We start from the raw sequence: 17,500 nt of genomic DNA, 5'->3' as shown, positions 1-17,500 counted from the left end.
CAGAGTCGGCGTCGTCCGATCAGACCGGGCCGATCGGTTCGGCGGCCGGGCACCGCCGCCGCCGAGATATGGCAGCTCCGCCCGGCGCTGGCAGCTCGATACGTCAACGGCGACTGACGCGACCGATACGGCTGGGAATTGTCGATAACTCGGCCGGAAATGGGCCGTCGCCGCCGCCGACTCGCCCGTCAGCTGGATGCCGGCGGGCGCGCGGGCCCTCCGACGCGACCGGCTTGTGGGCGGCCCCCTATCGCGGAGATGGCGTGTTGGCCGGCCAAGATGCGCCGGCGAAGCGTCCATCCGGCCGGCCGCGAGGCGCCTCGACGGAATGGCGCGGTGCGATCGCATTCTCATTCCGCCGATGAGGCGGGACACGCCGCCCGCCATTGTCCGGAATGCTGACTGTGACGCGTGAAGCGTTGCCGATCAGGAAACGCTCCGAGACGGCCTCATCTGTCGAAACCGGAGCTAGCGCGCGCATTGAGGCCGATCCGCGGTTTGTCCGACGTCACAGCTGGGCGAACGCTCTGATCAGGACCGGCGGTGCACGGCCCCGGACAGATGTGCTTCGTAGCGTGGCGATGAGCTCCACCATGCATCATGCCGGGGACAAAAATCTACTCCCACCAACTATCGATCAGCCCCGACAAACCATCTATCTATAACCCTGAAGTCCGACCCACGCCGATGAGCAGAACCATACGGCCTCACAGAGGAGCCTGCCGCACCGGGCCACTTATGGCAACCTGATACCACCTCGGCACTGTGAGCCGCCCGTTGTTGCCTGGTCTCCGGACCCCCGCCGCCTCCGTATCTCCGGCCCGCACGTTGTTAACATCTCCCATCACTCAGGGCTAATGCTCCTGGGGTCCACAGAGGTTACCCGTCATCGTGGGAACCGCGCCGGAGCTCAAATTGCCTCTGCCTTCTCCTCTCCCCGCCTCCTCTGTCTTGTTCTCCCCTCGCTCCTCCGCGCCTCCACACCGTCCCCCCTCCCCCTCCCTCTCTCCCTCGGCGCCGTGACCTGACGCGTTCTCACCGGCGCCGGTGTTGCGGTGTTGCGGCGGCGGCCCGGCCCGTCTGGGAGGGCTGCAGCCGAGCCGGCCGCCGCCGTCTGGTCGGTGGTTAGCGTCGATCACGACGGGCCGTCGCCTCGACGTTGACTGGCGGCCGCGGCCTGGTATGCGACCTGGCGGCGCGCGCCGCCGGCTGCCGCCACAAAAACGCGCCAGGTGCGGCGGGCGCGGCCGCCATCGAAGGCGTTGCTGGCGTGAGGCGGGAGTCCTCGGAGGCCCACGAAGACTGGCGTCACACGGGGTCCGCAGTGACTGATGGTCCACGGCAGTGCTTTGCTCAAACGCGCATGGATGCTAATGTTCTGTCGCGAGCTGAGAAAAGTATTTTCCTGAGTTGAATTTTTTAAAAGTTCTCCGAGCTGAGTTTTCAGCGGCGCCTGCCTTTACATGATAAGTTATTTTCTTTAAGGACGTTTTTCTTTCATTAGAAGACTCAGCTTCCGTCGGATGATGCAACGATATTCGTGCTTATCGCCATGTTGCTCAACTCCATCCCAGATGAACGCTCGAGGAGCAGCTATTTGGTCTCCATCCGCTGTGAAAATGGAAGACCACGAATGCTGAACCTGATGTATCTATCTCAACCAACTGTCTACGGGTGCTTCCGCAGCGGCGGGCGTGAGGAGGGAGGGGGAAGTTTCCCATTTCGAGGACCCAAACTGGGCCCAGACGTCCCAACCCGACACCGCAGAACGTCCGGCCGGCCGGCACTGGCGACCTGCGGTTCCCCTCGAACATTCGCAACGCGTGGGACGAGCGAAGCCTGCCTGAGCTGGACGCGGCACACCTTGGCGTCGCGGTTTGCGTGCCGACAACTGTGACTCACTCGCAGTCCGCGAGCCCCCAGCGGCGCTCCAAGAGGCCGGGGCGGGGTGGCGCCGGGCCCCAGCGTCGCCGGTCTGGCGCTCCGCCCGGCCTGTCCCTCCAGCGTCTTCGCCCCGTCCCTGTCCCGTCACCAGCCCACGGTTTCGCTGCGCCGCGACGGCGACTTTCGACATTGTTATGGTAATGGCAGAGCAGATGTTGCCGGGCTTCTTTGATTATACTGCCGTCGGCGGCGTCTTCAAAGCGGCGCCGCGGCCGAGTCACTCGGAATCGCTCCGACGAGCCTCGGACGCTCGCCATCAATTCCGCCATGATAATGTGAAATAGCTCGAAATTGAGACAGTCGCCATCAAAGACAAATAAATGGCCATTCACCGTGCTCAGTCATCCACGGGCTCTACCGTCGGATCCAGCCGGCGACCAAAAAGGCTCACTCTGATAAATGACTTTGGGTCTATATTTAGCCGACAACAGGCCCTCGTTTATATACGTTCATTACACCATGGGATAACAATAAGGTTTAAAATAACCAAACAAGTGGCTGGTTCGGCCTGAGAGCGAACACCACACCCTGCAGCCGCCAGTAACAAAACGGAACCACAAACACAACGTGAAACCATTTAAAGCTAGCTCCACACCGGCCAAGCTCCGCTCCACTCCGCCCTCCGATTATGAAAGCCACTATAACATCACATGTGAACGCAAGGTAAGGGATAATCACAGAAGAGTGGGCGTAGCGGCGGGCGCCTCGGCCGCCCGGGCGCGCGAGCGCTCTGTCCCGCGTCCGGTGCCGGCGGCGCCGCACGCCGCGGACGTCCTGCGCCGCGCCCTCAGCCGCGCTCACACTGGCCCTGCGCGCACAGCCACTGGTCGGCCCCCGGTCGGCGCCGCCGGCTACTTCACCGCCGGCTGCTGGTGCTGGAGCGGGAACGGCACCATCTCCATCGCCGCGACGCCGTCTGAAACGAGAGAGAGCGTCGTCAGGCGCACATCCGCCGCCGCTGGGCCGTTCTTCACGCGACGGGCGCGGCGCGGCGGGCCGGCCCACGACCGGCGACACGCACACCGAGCGCGCCAGCCCGGCTCCTAATTGCGCGCCATTACGTCCGCCGATGGGCACTTACCCCCGAATTGAACCTGGCCGCGCCAGTTGGGCCCCCGCTGGGCCAATGGCGGCCATTACGCGTCATTCAGGGCGCCCGGGGATGGCGGTGGAGCAGCTCGTCTGGGGCGGCGCGACCCGACGCAAACAGCCGCTGATTCCGCCGGCCGCGCCGCCTCAAAGGAAGCCATTGTGGCCGGGCATAAACGCGGCGCGCCCGGCGCCCGACGCCGGCCTTATAAATAACCGATCGCCTAATGACGGTGCCCGCTGACGGATGGCCTCCGCCGGCAGCCGCGGCGCGCACAGTGCGACCATTGTGGCGCGCGCCGCTCCCACGGCGCGCCGCGCCGCCGGCGCCGCGCGCCATCCCGCGCCGGCCGCCGAGTTTCGGCTATCGTGCGGCGATCGCGGCGCCGGCGCTTTAAATTCTGCGTCGCTGCCGCCGAAATGCCGCAGATATCGGGGATGCCGCTGCCGGAATAATACATGACTGCGATGGCGCTGCGGTGCGCCCCCTCTGGCGCTCCGCTTATCGAATTCCTGTCCAATCATCCGCCATCTGATTAGACGCTTCGGCGATCAATAGTCGTCCGTTAATGAATCCTTTGAGAGCGGCCGTAAAGCCTGTCTCGGTACCGCGGTCTGACAGGCCGGCGGAACACACGGGAGGGGCGGGGATGATGCCGGCCGGCGGGTGGGGAACACCGCGTGGGGGTTGGGGGACGGGTGCCACGCTAGCCCCCGGAGCGTGGTAGAAGCAAGGCGGACTTTCTCCACGCCGCATCGGCCAACATCCTTCAACTCCCACAGCTCCTCTGTGTCCGTGCCAATAAATCTCCGCCGGTTTCTGACGGTCTCACCACGCTCTCGCTATCTCACCGCCGGAGCCACGCCGACACCGCAGGTCTCACAAATCCAAAAAAAAACGTTGACAATGTTGCCGATTTCCCACCAGTTTACGATGACATGGTTGCAAGCGCAGTTTTGTCCAGTCACAACGTCGAGCTAGGTTTTTGGCTGCTGGCCTGCCCCGTAACATCCATCCGTTAGACTCTTCGCTCCCACTGCGCCTCGGGAGAGGCTGACGAGGCTGAGGATGACATTAGCTTTTAGTTCCGCATCGCTGCAGACCGGCCAGCCAGCCAGCCAGCCATAGTTTAGGCGGTGCAAACCGTTCAAACAGTTGGAAACTGGTTTTCAAAGCAGGGCGTCCATCTCGTAGCAGATGCACGGACGCAGCAGGTCAAACACAAATCCCGTGATAATTATCTGATCCAGCAACCAGACAGCCGCAAAACCTAAGCTCATGTTGCGGCTGGAAAGACGCTAAGCCGTCAGCGGTCTGCGTTAGCATGCTGCACGCCGCATCAGTAATACACGGATTTAAAAAGGCAAAGCCTTCCCCGGACAGCCCGCTTACTCGACGATCAATACGTCTGCAGACCCTGACTCATCGGGCGCGACTGCCGCCGAGTCGCGGTGAGTCAGCCGGCCCGAGTCGGCCGGGGTGAGGTCACCGGCTGACCCCCGTCGCGCCGCAGGCGCCGACTCGGGTCAGCGCGCCGCGGCCGCGACGGGCACAGAGCGCGCCGACAGGAAGCGCCCCATCGGCTGCCAGGAGCCTGAGTCGGAACATCCTGTCTGGGGGCGGGGCGCGAGAGCACGACCTCGAGCGAAACTCGAGCGCCCCCGCTCGGGCCGCGTAAGCCGGAATAGGCGGATTGGGGCGGACAACCGGTGAGTGAGGCCAGGGCAGGCTCCCATGACGCGGCGCCGAGCGGATCACTTCCACAGAGCCGACCGCCGCGGCGGGGCGGATGCTGGCCTCGGCGGCTCGTTCCGACGAACAAATACCGACAGCGATGAAAACCCGCTCACTCGAAGAGGCAGTTCACGCCAAGCAGGTGGTCAGAGGCAGAGCAGCTGGACGCCCTAAAAGGAAACATCATATCGCTTTGACCTCCTTTTGGGACTTCACCGTTGCCCTTTTCTGGCGCAGTTCCCGGTCTTCCTCTGCGTCTGCGTGCCTCTGCCTCCTTTGCTCTCTCTGTTTCCCTCCCGCTCTCACCGCCCGCAGGTTCAGGCGGCGCGTTCGTGACTGGGGGTCATTAGCCATAAATGGCCGGTGTTTTATGACCGTCCAGGTCATCACTGAACATACTATTGAGCCATTCACTCTGCATTTACGTTAATCTTGAATGACGCCGTTAAGCCGCGCCACGAATGCCGCGTGGCACGGATCCCGCGGCGCACCCAGCGCGGACCGGACGGCGCGTCGGCGCCCCCCCCCCCCCCCGCCCCCGCCGGGGTTCGGGGGGGGGGGGGCGACGTCCGCCGAGGCGGCCTTAAAGCGGACTCCATGGCGCGACTATCAATGACCGGCTCTCACCCGGCGCCGGCGCGCCTGTCTATTCACTCACGGCAGACTTCAGTGATCATTTACACTAGATTAACGTTATCATTCACACTCGGCCAGATTTAATGCGGTACAGCAGGTGCGGTGATCGTCCAAGCTGCAGCGAACTATTATTCATGGCAAGACCGGATCGTCATTCACAATGGCCCAACAGATTATCTGTCACGCCACATCAGAGTTTTGAGCAAATACGGCATCGGAGCGCGACTAATGACGCAGATAACGGCTAGGATATGAGCGCTATTTTCACCACACCCGGCAACTTTCCTTCGTAGCGATCTAAGGGTAGCTAAGCACGAGCGCATCACCATGATAAACGACTGCCGTGCTTAGTAATCCGGGCATTAGCGAAACTGCCGCATTTATTTTAGAGGTCGTAGCCAGCTGAGTACACAGCGAAATATGAAAAACACACCGCCATCTGCCCTGTAAATTACTAGGCTTTATGGCGCTTTTTATTACCCGCCGGTGATAAATATTTTTTCACGGCCGCGGCGGCGGCACGGCCGGGCGGCGCCGTCTCAGCGCCCACCGTCCGCCGGCCGCCGCAGCCCCGTTCCTTGTGTCCAGCGCGGCGGGTGGCGCCGATTTCGCAGCACTGATCGACCAAATATGACACGCGGCGAATATTTGCCCATCGGAGGGCGAGCCGGGCTTGTCGCGGCACTGTTTGCCGTCCGATTACGGGGTCCGGCCGGAGCGGGGCGGCGTGGGGTCGACACGGCGGCCGCGGGTCCGCCGCCGGTCCCGCCGTGGGTGCCGGCGTCTAGATTGACGGCCCCGAGCGCGATTTCGCGCCTGGCGCAGCCGCGGGGCAGCCTATCTCGCTAACAAGCGCCGCGCCGCCGGTGGCGCCGCTCGGGGGAGATCGCCCCGGCAATTGAGCGATCCATCGTCATCAGGCCGACAGGCGCGGCTCGTCAGGCGCCGCCGCCGGCGGGTCTGGCCGGCGCGCTCCGCGGGTCACGAACGCCCCCGGCGACCCGTCAGCGCGACAGGCCGCCTGGGGCGAACCGCAGTCACGTGACCGGGTCGACGGCCGGCCAGATGGAGCCCCGGCCGGCTTTGGAACTTGACGTTAATCCTGGACCCCGGCCTTGCCTGCGGTTTGGCAGTATGTTGGACTCTGGAGCCCCGTATAACCAGTCTGCTTCGCTTTGCCCGGCCCTGGCCCTTCGCTCCATATGCCGGCCATGTCTGGAAGCATATCTAATATGTCCACCGCGGGGTAACGCACGTCCTCAATGAATCATTTCATTGGAACCGCGGGCGCCGAAAAAGGATCGATTGCTGCCGGCTCCGTCTGTAGATTGCATCAGCTGAGGCATGTCGCCGTCGTGTTAGCGTTCCGTCGCGGACGTCCGGAGTTTCATCAAGGGGCTGGTCCGAAGCTTGAAGTTGGGCTCGAAGCAGGCTAAGTTTACCAGCCGATCCTGTCTCCGCCGGGCGGGGACTGATCCTAATGTCCAGTCGCTGGCAGCTCGGAGGCAAGCACTCTTGATGAGCGTCAAAATGTCAGCGGCGTGGCGGCGCGATGCGCTCAGACACATCGCCCTAATGACGCATCGGATGCCCTAATGACACGTCGCGAACAGATGCAAAGATATGAGCCGACGAAAGTCCCAGCACGATGGCCAGAGATAGTCCGCGGTTGGGGCGGGGTCGCGAACTACATGTGTTCAGGGGGAGTCAAAGACCTCCGAAGTATCTGACGACAGATTACGCGAAGCAGGGACATGGCTTTTCACAATGCACTGCAAACCGCGCCGGTGTCGTCGGTTGTCGGAACCGTACAATCAGCCACCGGGCCACCGGTCAGTCCCCGAACCATCACGCCAATGGAACACCCCGTCCGTGCTACCCGTGCCCCACGTGCTCGCGTCCCCACCGGAGCACCCTGTCCGTGCCACCCGTGCCCCATGTGCTCGTGTCCCACCGGAGCACCCTGTCCGTGCTACCGTGCCCACGTGGTTCCGCTCCCACGGGCGGGCGGCCGCGGCTCACAGCCCCCTCCCTCTTCCTCGCCACCCCAGGTCTGTGTCTCAGCACCGCCATCATCGCCCCTAGACGGAGTGCACTCACTGCCGGCGCACTCGCGGGGACTCGCGCCGGTCGGGGTCGGGACGGATGACAAAGCGGGTGCCCGCCCGCCGTGAAGGGCATCGCGGCGGCGGGGACCACCGGGGCGGACCTGCGCCTCTGCGCTGTCGGGGCGGGTTCTGAAGCGGCGGAGCGCTGGAAATCAGCTGTCAGGAACCCAGGAAGCGTACCTCGAAGCACGTCAAGCTCCGGGCGTCCGCCATCTTTCCCATGCGTGCCGCTGAAGTGTGTTTTTCGAATTCAACTGAGTCAACTCCCGCGGGAAAATGATAACCATTCCCGTTTGCTATTGCTGACACTTTCGTTCCCAGGACCATTTTTGGCAGTTCCTCGAACAGCAGCTGCCGTGTTCCCTGTTGGTCACCTCCGGCGTGTGGCCGATAACGCAGCTGACCCCGTTCTCACGGGCCCGGCCACTGCTCCGTCGCCGGCCTCCCTTATCCTTCAGGGATCGGCCCACGGACCTTATCCCTGCGGTGATCAACCGGCGGCAATCTATCCCTTCATCGATCTACCATCCGCCGGCGACCAGATCGGTGTCGGATCGGTGTCCGAGAAGCATCCTATTTGGCGCCTTTTGAGCTTTTAGCTCCTCGGCTTCGTGGCGTCACTCCAAACGTGAGTGACGTCAGCGAGTCAGTGCACAGGGCGGGACAGGGGGCTTGTGAGAAGAAAGCGGGACAATGCGGCGAGAGAAAAAAGCTGTGTAGCAACGAGGCGCCGCTCCGCTGGCCCGGTTAGCGGCCGTGAGTTTAGCCGAGCGCAGGCGGGCAGCGGAGCGTGGACACCAAGCATGTGTCATTTGGGGTAGGTGCGGAAAACGACCTCGCTTCAGCGCCGCTCAAAATAGGCCCTCGGTTGCACGCGGCGCGTGCAAGGCCTTCGAGGAACGACGTGGTTCAATGCCAGTCACTCCTTCGAAGAAAAGCTTTCCTGACCGTGAATGGACGGTTTCGAAAAGTTTCTGGTTTTTCAGTCTGTATGGCCGTTGACAAATGTTGAGAGACAGCCGACAGTCTTCCCATGCCCATTTACGCTGTTGAAAGGAGTGACTGGGGCATGCAAAACTTATGCCAAAATCGACATCGATTCTCACTCGCAGGGCACTGAGGCTGATTCGGACATCGAGCGGCGCTGCATAACTTTGGGTTTGATCCTTTTCCAACTCGAGAAGAAATGGCGCACGATTGAGGCATACAGCTGCGAATAATATGCGTCACTAAATGAGCTTTGGAACAACCGATGCAAAATATTACGTAACCAACATATGAAGAGAAGAGAGCCACAGATGATGGTGCTTCATCTGGTTTACATATAAACTGAAACACCATTAACTTGCATTCAATTTCGGGGAATCGATTCCACCCTGACTCAACAAAAATGTGGTTGATTCCTGTAGCCCGCTCCGGCTATAACCCGAGTCAAGCTCAAACAACTCTGGGCGCGGTATATCACACCGTTACAGTGTTGATCAACACACCCGGACCTCAAGTTCAGTTAGTTCGCAGACTCACTGGTTGTTAAATGCACGGGTTCCCTACTTGGCGACTGCACAGGCTCACTGACTGCCGGAAGTGGGTGGCGCCGTGCCCTGGCACTTCTGCTCCGCCTGCGTCGGCCTCTGAAACGCCGCGACGGCGACACGAAAGGTCGTAGCCGTGAAATAAACAGCCATAACTGTGCCGCGGGCCATTGAGGCTGCGGCTCTACGTGTCCGTAACCACGGCACGACGTGCCACAACTGCGACGAAGGCCATCATAACCGTTACGACCCTGCAGGGAAGACGCTCACAGCTGTCGGGGGAAACGACGCTTGAATCTTCTTAACTGCGCTACTTTACGGTTAGCCGTGCAGAACATAACCAGGACGGAACAAACCGAGCGTGACGTATTGACACATCAAAGAAAGATGTCGGCTGCCTTCGAGTCCCACGACTCAGGCCGTTTTCTTGGTATGCCCTGGCCCCAAAGCACGCCTCTATCCTTTTACTTTAACCGCAGCACATTTAGTTTAGGGACATCTCACCGTTTGACTCTCTGCCTTTTCTCGGCGAACCAAACAGAAGTACGCTACCTTCCCATGTCTAATTAAATGCTACATTTGTCTTACGCGCAGACGTACTGTGACTTTCCTTGCACTGAGAGGAGCACTTAAGAACCCAGACTTCCGCGCCGCCTCGCGAAGTTTAGGCCATTTCTGTGACGTCACGATCCGACCGGGTCCTGATTAAGAGCCGACGGGTGGCGACGGGCGAAATCGATCGCGCCGCGCCGCCCCCGGGGGAGGGGCTTCCGTCAGACGGGCCCCAGGCGGCGTTCGTCGGGACGGCGGGACGGCGGGGGGGGGGGGGGGGCGGACGGTGCCGGCCGCGCCCAGCTGGCCGCCGGCCTCCCCGACAGGCGCAAACCCAATAGCGCCGCTTCTTCATCGGCCGCCTAATGACATTTGTCACGGGAATGCGCTCATTAAGCGTGGCCTGAGCGATAGTCGGCGGCGCAGCTGACGCCGTCAGCAGGGGAGGGGGGCGGGGGCAGGCGGCACCACCCGGAGCGCGCAGTCATCGAACGCGTACGGGCGCCGCCGCCGCCTGCGTGCCGTTCAGCGGCGGCGGAGGCTGCGGCCAAAGCGGGGCGGGCGCCCGCACGGTCCCTCTAATTGGAGGGACCAGCCTAAAAGCGCTTTGACAATGCTATTACGCCGCTTTCATGCGCCGCTGACGGCCGGGGCGTAGGCCAGCCAGGCGGGGAAACTGATCCCATTTCCCGGCATCACGTCGCCGCGTGCCGTGGCCCATTAGCACGGAAAATTCGTCGCCATTCAACTGCAACAGCCGGCCGATACCAGCCTGGGGCCTCCCAAAACTCGCCTGCGGAGTAAACCATCAGAGGCCTTTACTGGCGAGCGGTCCGGCACGGCCGGCAGGCGGGCCATTGTTTACCCAAAACCATTTGCCCCCCGAAGTGTGCCGGCGGGGGCGCCGCGGTCCCCTCATTAGTCCTGCCAATCACTCTGGTAGCGGCGCGGTTCGCTCCGGACCACTCCTGCCGGCGGGCGCGGCGCGCTTGCGCGGGCGCAGGAGCAGCACGACGGGGTGGCCACGTGGCGTCAGGAGGGCGGCGGGTGACACTTTCATTACCGCCGTCCTGCGCGCGTCCAGGCTGAGGCCTGGCGGACCTGAGGCCTGGCGGACCTGAGATCTGGCGGACCCGAGGCCTGGCTGACCTGAGGCCTGACGGACCTGAGGGCTGACGGACCTGAGGCCTGATGGACCTGAGGCCTGACCGACCCGAGGCCTGACGGACCTGAGGCCTGACGGGCCGGGGAGTTGCGAGCTGACGGCAGCACGGTCTGGTTGGCCCCTCAGTCGGGCGCCATCAGGCTCAGCGACAGACAATCAGGGGACGCGCCTGAATGTCAGCCATTGAACGCAGCGGCTCCGAGTCAGCCATGCAGGCTCAAGTACATTCAGTAACGAACCGTTCTTCGCCAGGGCCCTTCGTTCCCGGCTAATTGGCAACGGCACTGCGTCGCCTCTGCGCATTCATTTGTATTCGTCGCGCGCGCCGCTCGACAAAAGAACCTCGCGCTGGGGCGACACACAAACTCGCCGGCGCAGCTTGAGTCGATTTGTTAAGGCGGGGCACTTATGCGTTACGACCCATGCGAGGCGCCGGCGCGAGGAGAAAACGACGACATTGCGACGACTGACGACGCGGTACAACGGGGGCGACGCATCGGGGGGGGGGGAGGGGAGGGGCGGTTGACAACGACGTCCCCCGCCGACGCACCCCCACCGTTCCGCCGTAGCTGTCAGAAAACTAATCGCGGCAACAGGCGCTGGAGTTATTGAGGCCGGCGCCGGCTGGCGTAAAAAATGATTCATTTCCAATTTCCTAGCGGCGCCGCGATCGTCCGATCGCCCGCTGAATGACGAGCCTATCCGAGCGACCGTGCCCGGCCAGCGAGCGCGGAACGCTGATGAATCGCCTGCCAGATTACGATCGACGTACCTTGCCAAGACAACCGGCGCACACGGCCGCTGCTGAGGGATCACCGCTCCGTTCGGGGCACCGTGTGTGCCGACGAACGCGGGAGAACACGCATTCCCTGTCAGTCCCGCCGACGTCCACGGGTCAGGGTCGTTTACCATCGGCGCCGGCGGAGCGCGGGGGTCGCATAGTGATCTCATACGGGCGGTCCCAGTATCAAATGTTTGCCTGATCTGCATTCGTGAAACGAAACAGATGGCCATCATCTCCAGCTGGCTTCTTTTTATTGCCGCAGCTGGTATGCTATGCCAGATACGTAAGCAATGCTGATCCTTGTCAGTCCAACGAGAATGAAAGACAAATGATGGCGTCATAAATAATTGAGAAGCGGCAGGCTATCGATACATATAAACCGGCCGGTACACAGAGATGCCAGACGGCGATTGCCCAGTATCGGGCATATCGGACATTCTCACAACAGGATCGTATCGGTCCGGAATAATCGGGACGACTTTCCCCGCCCCCTCCCCCCCGCCGCCGCCACATTGTTCGCCCAGCCCCGCGATAGGCCCGCCCCACCCATTACGGCCCCGTATACGCCCTTAACAAGCCAGCCCACTGATACCATCGTCACGGCAAAAACGTGCCAGCGGGCTGGCAGCGCATTTATTCACGGGGATGCTATCGCGCGGGCCAGACAAGCGACCCCGCCGTGTTCCGAGCCCGTCAGTGGAAGGGGTGGGGTGGGGTGGGGGAGATGCGGACAGCCGTCACCGGCCCACCGTGTCCCGCCCCATGCCCGACCCCTGACCGGGTCACAGGCCGGCCGACGGACAGCCGCGTCCGCCGCCGTCGGCCGGGCTTCTGGCGCCAGCGTCCTGCCGCCGCCAGCCGAGATACTTACTGTGCCAGTGGCCGAGGCGTCGGCGCTTGGCCACTTCGTCCAGCGCTGTCTCCGTGCCGCCGCTTGCGCTTGGCGAGCACGTCACGGGCGGCGGCGTCGGAAGGCGCGCCGGCGCGACGACACCACTCGGCCGGCTCGAGCTCCACGCTGGAGTAGCCGTGTCCGAGTCACAGCTCACACTGGGCGTCACGAACGCCAGCCGCGTGCTGCCCGGCTCGGGCGCAAACCGCTCCAGCATGCAGTTGTAGCGCGGCGGCTGCTGCTGCTGCTGCTCTGCTGCTGCTGCTGCTGCCGCTGCTGCTGCTGTCGCTGCTGTTGTTGTTGCTGCTGTTGCTGCTGCTGCTGGAGTTGCTGCTGTTGCTGCTGCTGCTGCTGGATGCAGCTGTTGCTGCTGCTTGCTGCTGCTGCTGCTGCTGCTGTTTGCCGTTTGCTGCTGCTGGCGTTGTTGATGTTGCTGCTGCTGGAGCTGATGTTTGCTGTTGAAGGAGCGCCGGCTGGTGCTGGAGGGGCACCGGCCTGAGCTGCGTGCTGAGGAGCCGGCCGAAGCTGTGGCTGCTGCTGCTGCTGCTTGCTGCTGCTGCTGCTTGCTGGAAGCGCGGCCAGTCGCACGTCACGCCCGGCCTCTGGAAGGCCGGCGGCACAAGCGGCAGCGGTGGCGGTGACGGCGGGGGCGGCCGGCGGCGGCGCGCACGCCTCCAGCGGCATCCGGCGGCCGTAGAAGTTGCACAGCTTGCAGACGCAGGCCGAGCCGAGCGTGCGCCCGGTGCCGCAGGTGCTCGAAGTACTGCGGGTGCACGATCAGCAGCGGCTCGCTGTTCTCCCGGCGGGTACGCCTCCTTCGGCAGGTCGTATTCGACGGTGGTGTCGACGAACAGCGGCTGACTCAGGTCCCTGGCGGCGTCCGTGGAGGAGCTGACGCGGCTGGAGCGGCAGCGGCGCGCAGCAGAGTGGCGCCGGCGGTGCCGGCCGCACCGGCACCGCCCGGCCCGGGTACAGACTGGGCGGGCCGGCCGCGCCGCGCGCCTGTTGGCTCCTCCCCGAGTACAGACTAGTCCTGGCCCGGTGCGCCGCACGCCTCAGTCCTCTCCCTGGGTACAGACTAGTCTGGCTGAGCGCGCCGCACACTTCACTCATTCCCGGGTGCAGGCTGGCCTGCGTCTTGCCCGCACACGTTCGTCCTCAGAGGGTAGAGGCCCGGCCGGCCGCTCCGGGCGCACCGCACAGCTCCTTGGCCGACCAGAGGCCGCAGGCGGCCGCCGCCAGCTCCTTGGCGGGCTCGTAGAAGCCGGCCGGGCCGTGCCGCCACACAGCCTCCAGCGTTTGGGCGTGGTGTGAAGCCGCCGGCCCGAACGGCACGCCCGAGGCCGTCTGGTGCACGTCCGGGACCATGGCTGCGCGCATTCAGAGTCGGCAACACGCGCCTCAGCTGTGCTGACATGCCGCCGCCGAAGCACTGAACGATCCCGGGCTCCCGCGTCACTATCAGCTGATCAGTCCCGGCCGGCGGACGCGCGCGTCCTCCCCGCTCGGCGCCGGTCGGCTGTCTGAATACCGACGCCCGGCGCGGCCGGCCGGCCAACGTTCGACGCCCGCCCGCCAGGGGCGCTGTCGGCGGGCGCCGCGCATGTAAAATACGAGATTCCGATCGAGGCTGGTTCCGTCCCCATGGGCGCGACCAATGAAAATAAATTAAGATTTGCCGCGTGTCCCGCGGCCCGCGCGATGGATGGCGTCCCCCCGCTGCGGCGGCCAATGGCCGTAAACTTGCCTGCCCTCGACAGCGCGACGCTTTCGAAGACGGACGAACGTGTAGGAGCGGAGCGCGGAATGCTGCACATCGATCACGACCCTCCCGTGAGTCGGGCACGGAGTAACAGACCCCGGCTCGCTCCGGCGCGCCGATGTCCGTGCGCCGATTGCGCCCCAAGGTACACAGTCGCTTCATTTGTCAGTTGGGAGCGGCCCGCCGCCAGCGCGATAGTAAAAATCCGCGACACCGCTGTTTATTTTCCGAGCCGAGTGTGAAATACGTCCACGGCCCTCCCGCGAGCGCAGTTTCAAATATTTATTCGCGCCGGACAAGATGAGCGGGGCGGTTTACCGGCGCGAGACATGCGTGTCAGACAGGGAACATGGTCTCAGGGCAGGAGGAGGGCTCACCAGCTGTAGCCAGCCAAACCCTGCGCGGTTTAACGCAGTGCCGTTCCCAGGGTCGGCACGGCCTGCAGTGTGCTGAAACTCGCTATCTTCCTCTTCAAAAAAAGCTTCAAATGAATCTGTGAAATCCTGACAGCATTAATACCGTGCTATAGCCACGTTGTTTGTTGGGCGTTATTTGCTGGCCGTAACTTGACAAATGTTGAGCAAGTGCCAGGGCCACCAAAGCCGGCCTCATAGATACCTGAAAGGAAACTTTTTTCACATGCATGCAAATTACAACATGCATCGGTGTACCAGAGTTCCCCATGCCTCGGTGCAAAGTACCTCGTCATAGCGCAAATGACTGCCGTACCGGGTTTTTGCGGTCAGTGCACACGGCGTGCCTTCGGACAGCACGACGTTAACACCCCACAAAGACCAAAATCGGCTCCAACAAGCGCGGAGTGGCGCCTGGCCGGGGCATTTCCCGCGGAAACTCAACGATCGGCTGACTCTTTCGAGGGGTCATGCAGGAAGGGGCGGCGAGCGGCGGCCGCAGCCGGGCGCCAGCGGATTGGGGCGCGGCCCTTGTGACGTCACATCCCCGGTGATTGTCTCTCGGCGCGGCGGCGCCGCCCCGCTGCCGCCGCCGCCGCGCCGACGGCCTGTGGCGTGGGAATTGGCTTTCATTCGCGCGGCAAGAACAAGCGGCGCGGTGATATGCAGGTTTTAACATCATTTTTTCTCCTTTGACATTCCAGTTTGATTGCTACATTGTTGTAAAATCGGATTGCCCGCTGCGTGATTACGGGCTGGAGCATTAGTCACAATAGTTTTTCCTGTCGTTTGCTTCAGAAATATGTGCTACTGCCGTTCAGCTTTATTGTTCCTCTTTCTTTAGCTCCGTCCGTCTCTAGCTTTCAGGACAGGAAACAAAACTTAAAACTGGTTTGGTGTGTCTGTGTTTGATAGGTAGAGGTGCGCATGAACTTAAAAGACACGCACAACGGTGATGGACAGACAGGGGCCCGTGCAAATGCGGGGACCCCAAACATCGTCAAGAAAACGAAATAAGGGCGCGCCAAACAAGGGTCTACATCCCATGGGTTCTGATGGGTTGGGATTTCATGGCTTGGGTTTATGATCCCATAAGGTTATCTGCTTATAAGATTCTTGTATCGGATCATGGGGTCCATACCGGGCCTCAGGCACATGTCTGCCTGATTTCACACAGCCCACTGCAGCACACTGAAACGTCGAGTGCCGTAGAAAAGCTGAGACGTCAACACGAAAGGCAACTGCAAAGAATTTCATACCTTACGGACCTCCTAAAACAACTCACAACCACGTGAAAAGGCAAAATAATCATTACAGGAGTCTGCAACAGAGACGCGTCCAGGAGTGTGTGTGGTGTGTGTATGGGGGGGGGGGAGGGGCCTTGCCCCCCCCCCAGTTCTCGAGAGCTCAATTTTTTTGGCATTTCCTACCCCCCTGAGGAAAATTTTGCCTGCATGACACTGTGGGGACCGTGGCACCGGACACGCATCTGATGCTTCCTAACACAGCGGTACGAGATCTCCTGGCGTAGTCCCCGGAGGCACCTCACGGGGGTTCCCTGAGAGCCGAGCCCGCTGAAGGCCCCTGTGCGAGCTTCCGAAGGGCTCCTGTCGAGGCTCCCCACCAGGGCACTTCTCGTCGCCTCCTGACGAGACCTTTGTTCGCGGGAAGATGGGGTCAGTAGATCTCCGCACGCAATGGCGTGCATCAATTTGCAGTTTGGTGCCACGTGCGTGCCTCTGCAGGCGAAAGATCCGCACGCCTGCAACACTTGCTCATAAACTTCGGCCATCCAGGGTAATTTTGTCCACGCAATACGTCATATACCCATCGCATGCATGCTTTCATTAGTCCTGTTGACGTGATGTTATGATTACAATGGCATGCACATGATCACCCTGCTGAAAGACACATCACAGATACACAACCATCAGCAGGGAGTTCACACAATCGACCATAAGCACGCACGGTTGTGAAAAGCACGTCACGTCTACTGCTGCTGCTGTAAAGAGGCACGTCACCTTTACCGCCTGCCAACACGTCACACGCAAGTAAAAATGCACGTCGCTTCTACTGTCCGCTGGCACGCCATCACGGCCCAGAGCCGCCGAGCGTCGACCTTGTCCACCCGGCCCGGACCGCCGATCGGCGGCGTATCAGCGTCAGTGAGTCGCGAGGCAGCCGCAGCCCCGAGCTGCGAGGCAGCCGCAGTCGTGAGCCGCGAGGCGGCCGCAGCGGCGAACCGCGAGGCAGCCGCAGCCCCGAGCCGCGAGGCAGCTACAGCCTCGAGCCGCGAGGCAGCTACAGCCTCGAGTCGCGAGGCAGCTACAGCCCTGAGTCGCGAGGCAGCCGCAGCCCCGAGCCGTGAGGCAGCCGGCAAGCCGCGAGGCAGCCGCAGCGGCGAGCCGCGAGGCAGCCGCAGTCCCGAGCCGCGAGGCAGCCGCAGCCCCGAGCCGCGAGGCAGCCGCAGCGGCGAGCCGCAAGGCAGCCGCAGTCCCGAGCCGCGAGGCAGCCGCAGTCGTGAGCCGCGAGGCAGCCGCAGCGGCGAGCCGCTCGCCTCGGCCGGACGGAGCCGGTTGTTTGGTTCTGATTAGCTGTGCCGGCCCTGCCCGCTGCCGGAGGCCGCGAGATAAATCTGGGTCGGGTCCCGAACCGGCGACCGATGCGGGCCGGGCGATACCGCCCCGAAAAACACACCAATGACTCTAGATATAAGAACGGGACGGGTTCTTAGCTGTCAGCTCAAAGTTGCTCAATCAGCCTTATCGGCGTCGTTAAAAGAGTTGTGTAAGGAGGTCTCTGACATAATGGAGGCCACCTGCTGAATAGTGGGAGCTTAGAACTTAATTCCGCTCAGCAGTACAACGTTTCTACTTTGCCCTCACAAT

General features: G+C 62.4%; 1 long non-coding RNA gene across 1 annotated transcript; it reads right to left on the bottom strand.

Moving 5' to 3' along the window:
- Window positions 1-2,335: 2,335 nt before the first annotated feature.
- Window positions 2,336-12,481, bottom strand: LOC119093087 (uncharacterized). The gene is made up of 2 exons (XR_005093593.1): window positions 12,417-12,481; window positions 2,336-2,860 (listed from the first exon to the last, which is right to left on the bottom strand). It is a non-coding gene; the product is annotated as an uncharacterized LOC119093087 (long non-coding RNA).
- Window positions 12,482-17,500: the final 5,019 nt, after the last annotated feature.

The sequence above is a fragment of the Pollicipes pollicipes genome, unplaced genomic scaffold, assembly GCF_011947565.3.
Source record: "Pollicipes pollicipes isolate AB1234 unplaced genomic scaffold, Ppol_2.1 Scaffold_4002;HRSCAF=4701_pilon_pilon_pilon, whole genome shotgun sequence".
NCBI lineage: Eukaryota > Metazoa > Arthropoda > Thecostraca > Pollicipedomorpha > Pollicipedidae > Pollicipes > Pollicipes pollicipes.
The sequence above is the reverse complement of the archived record's forward strand: the minus strand, read 5'-3'. Positions and strand labels throughout refer to the sequence as shown.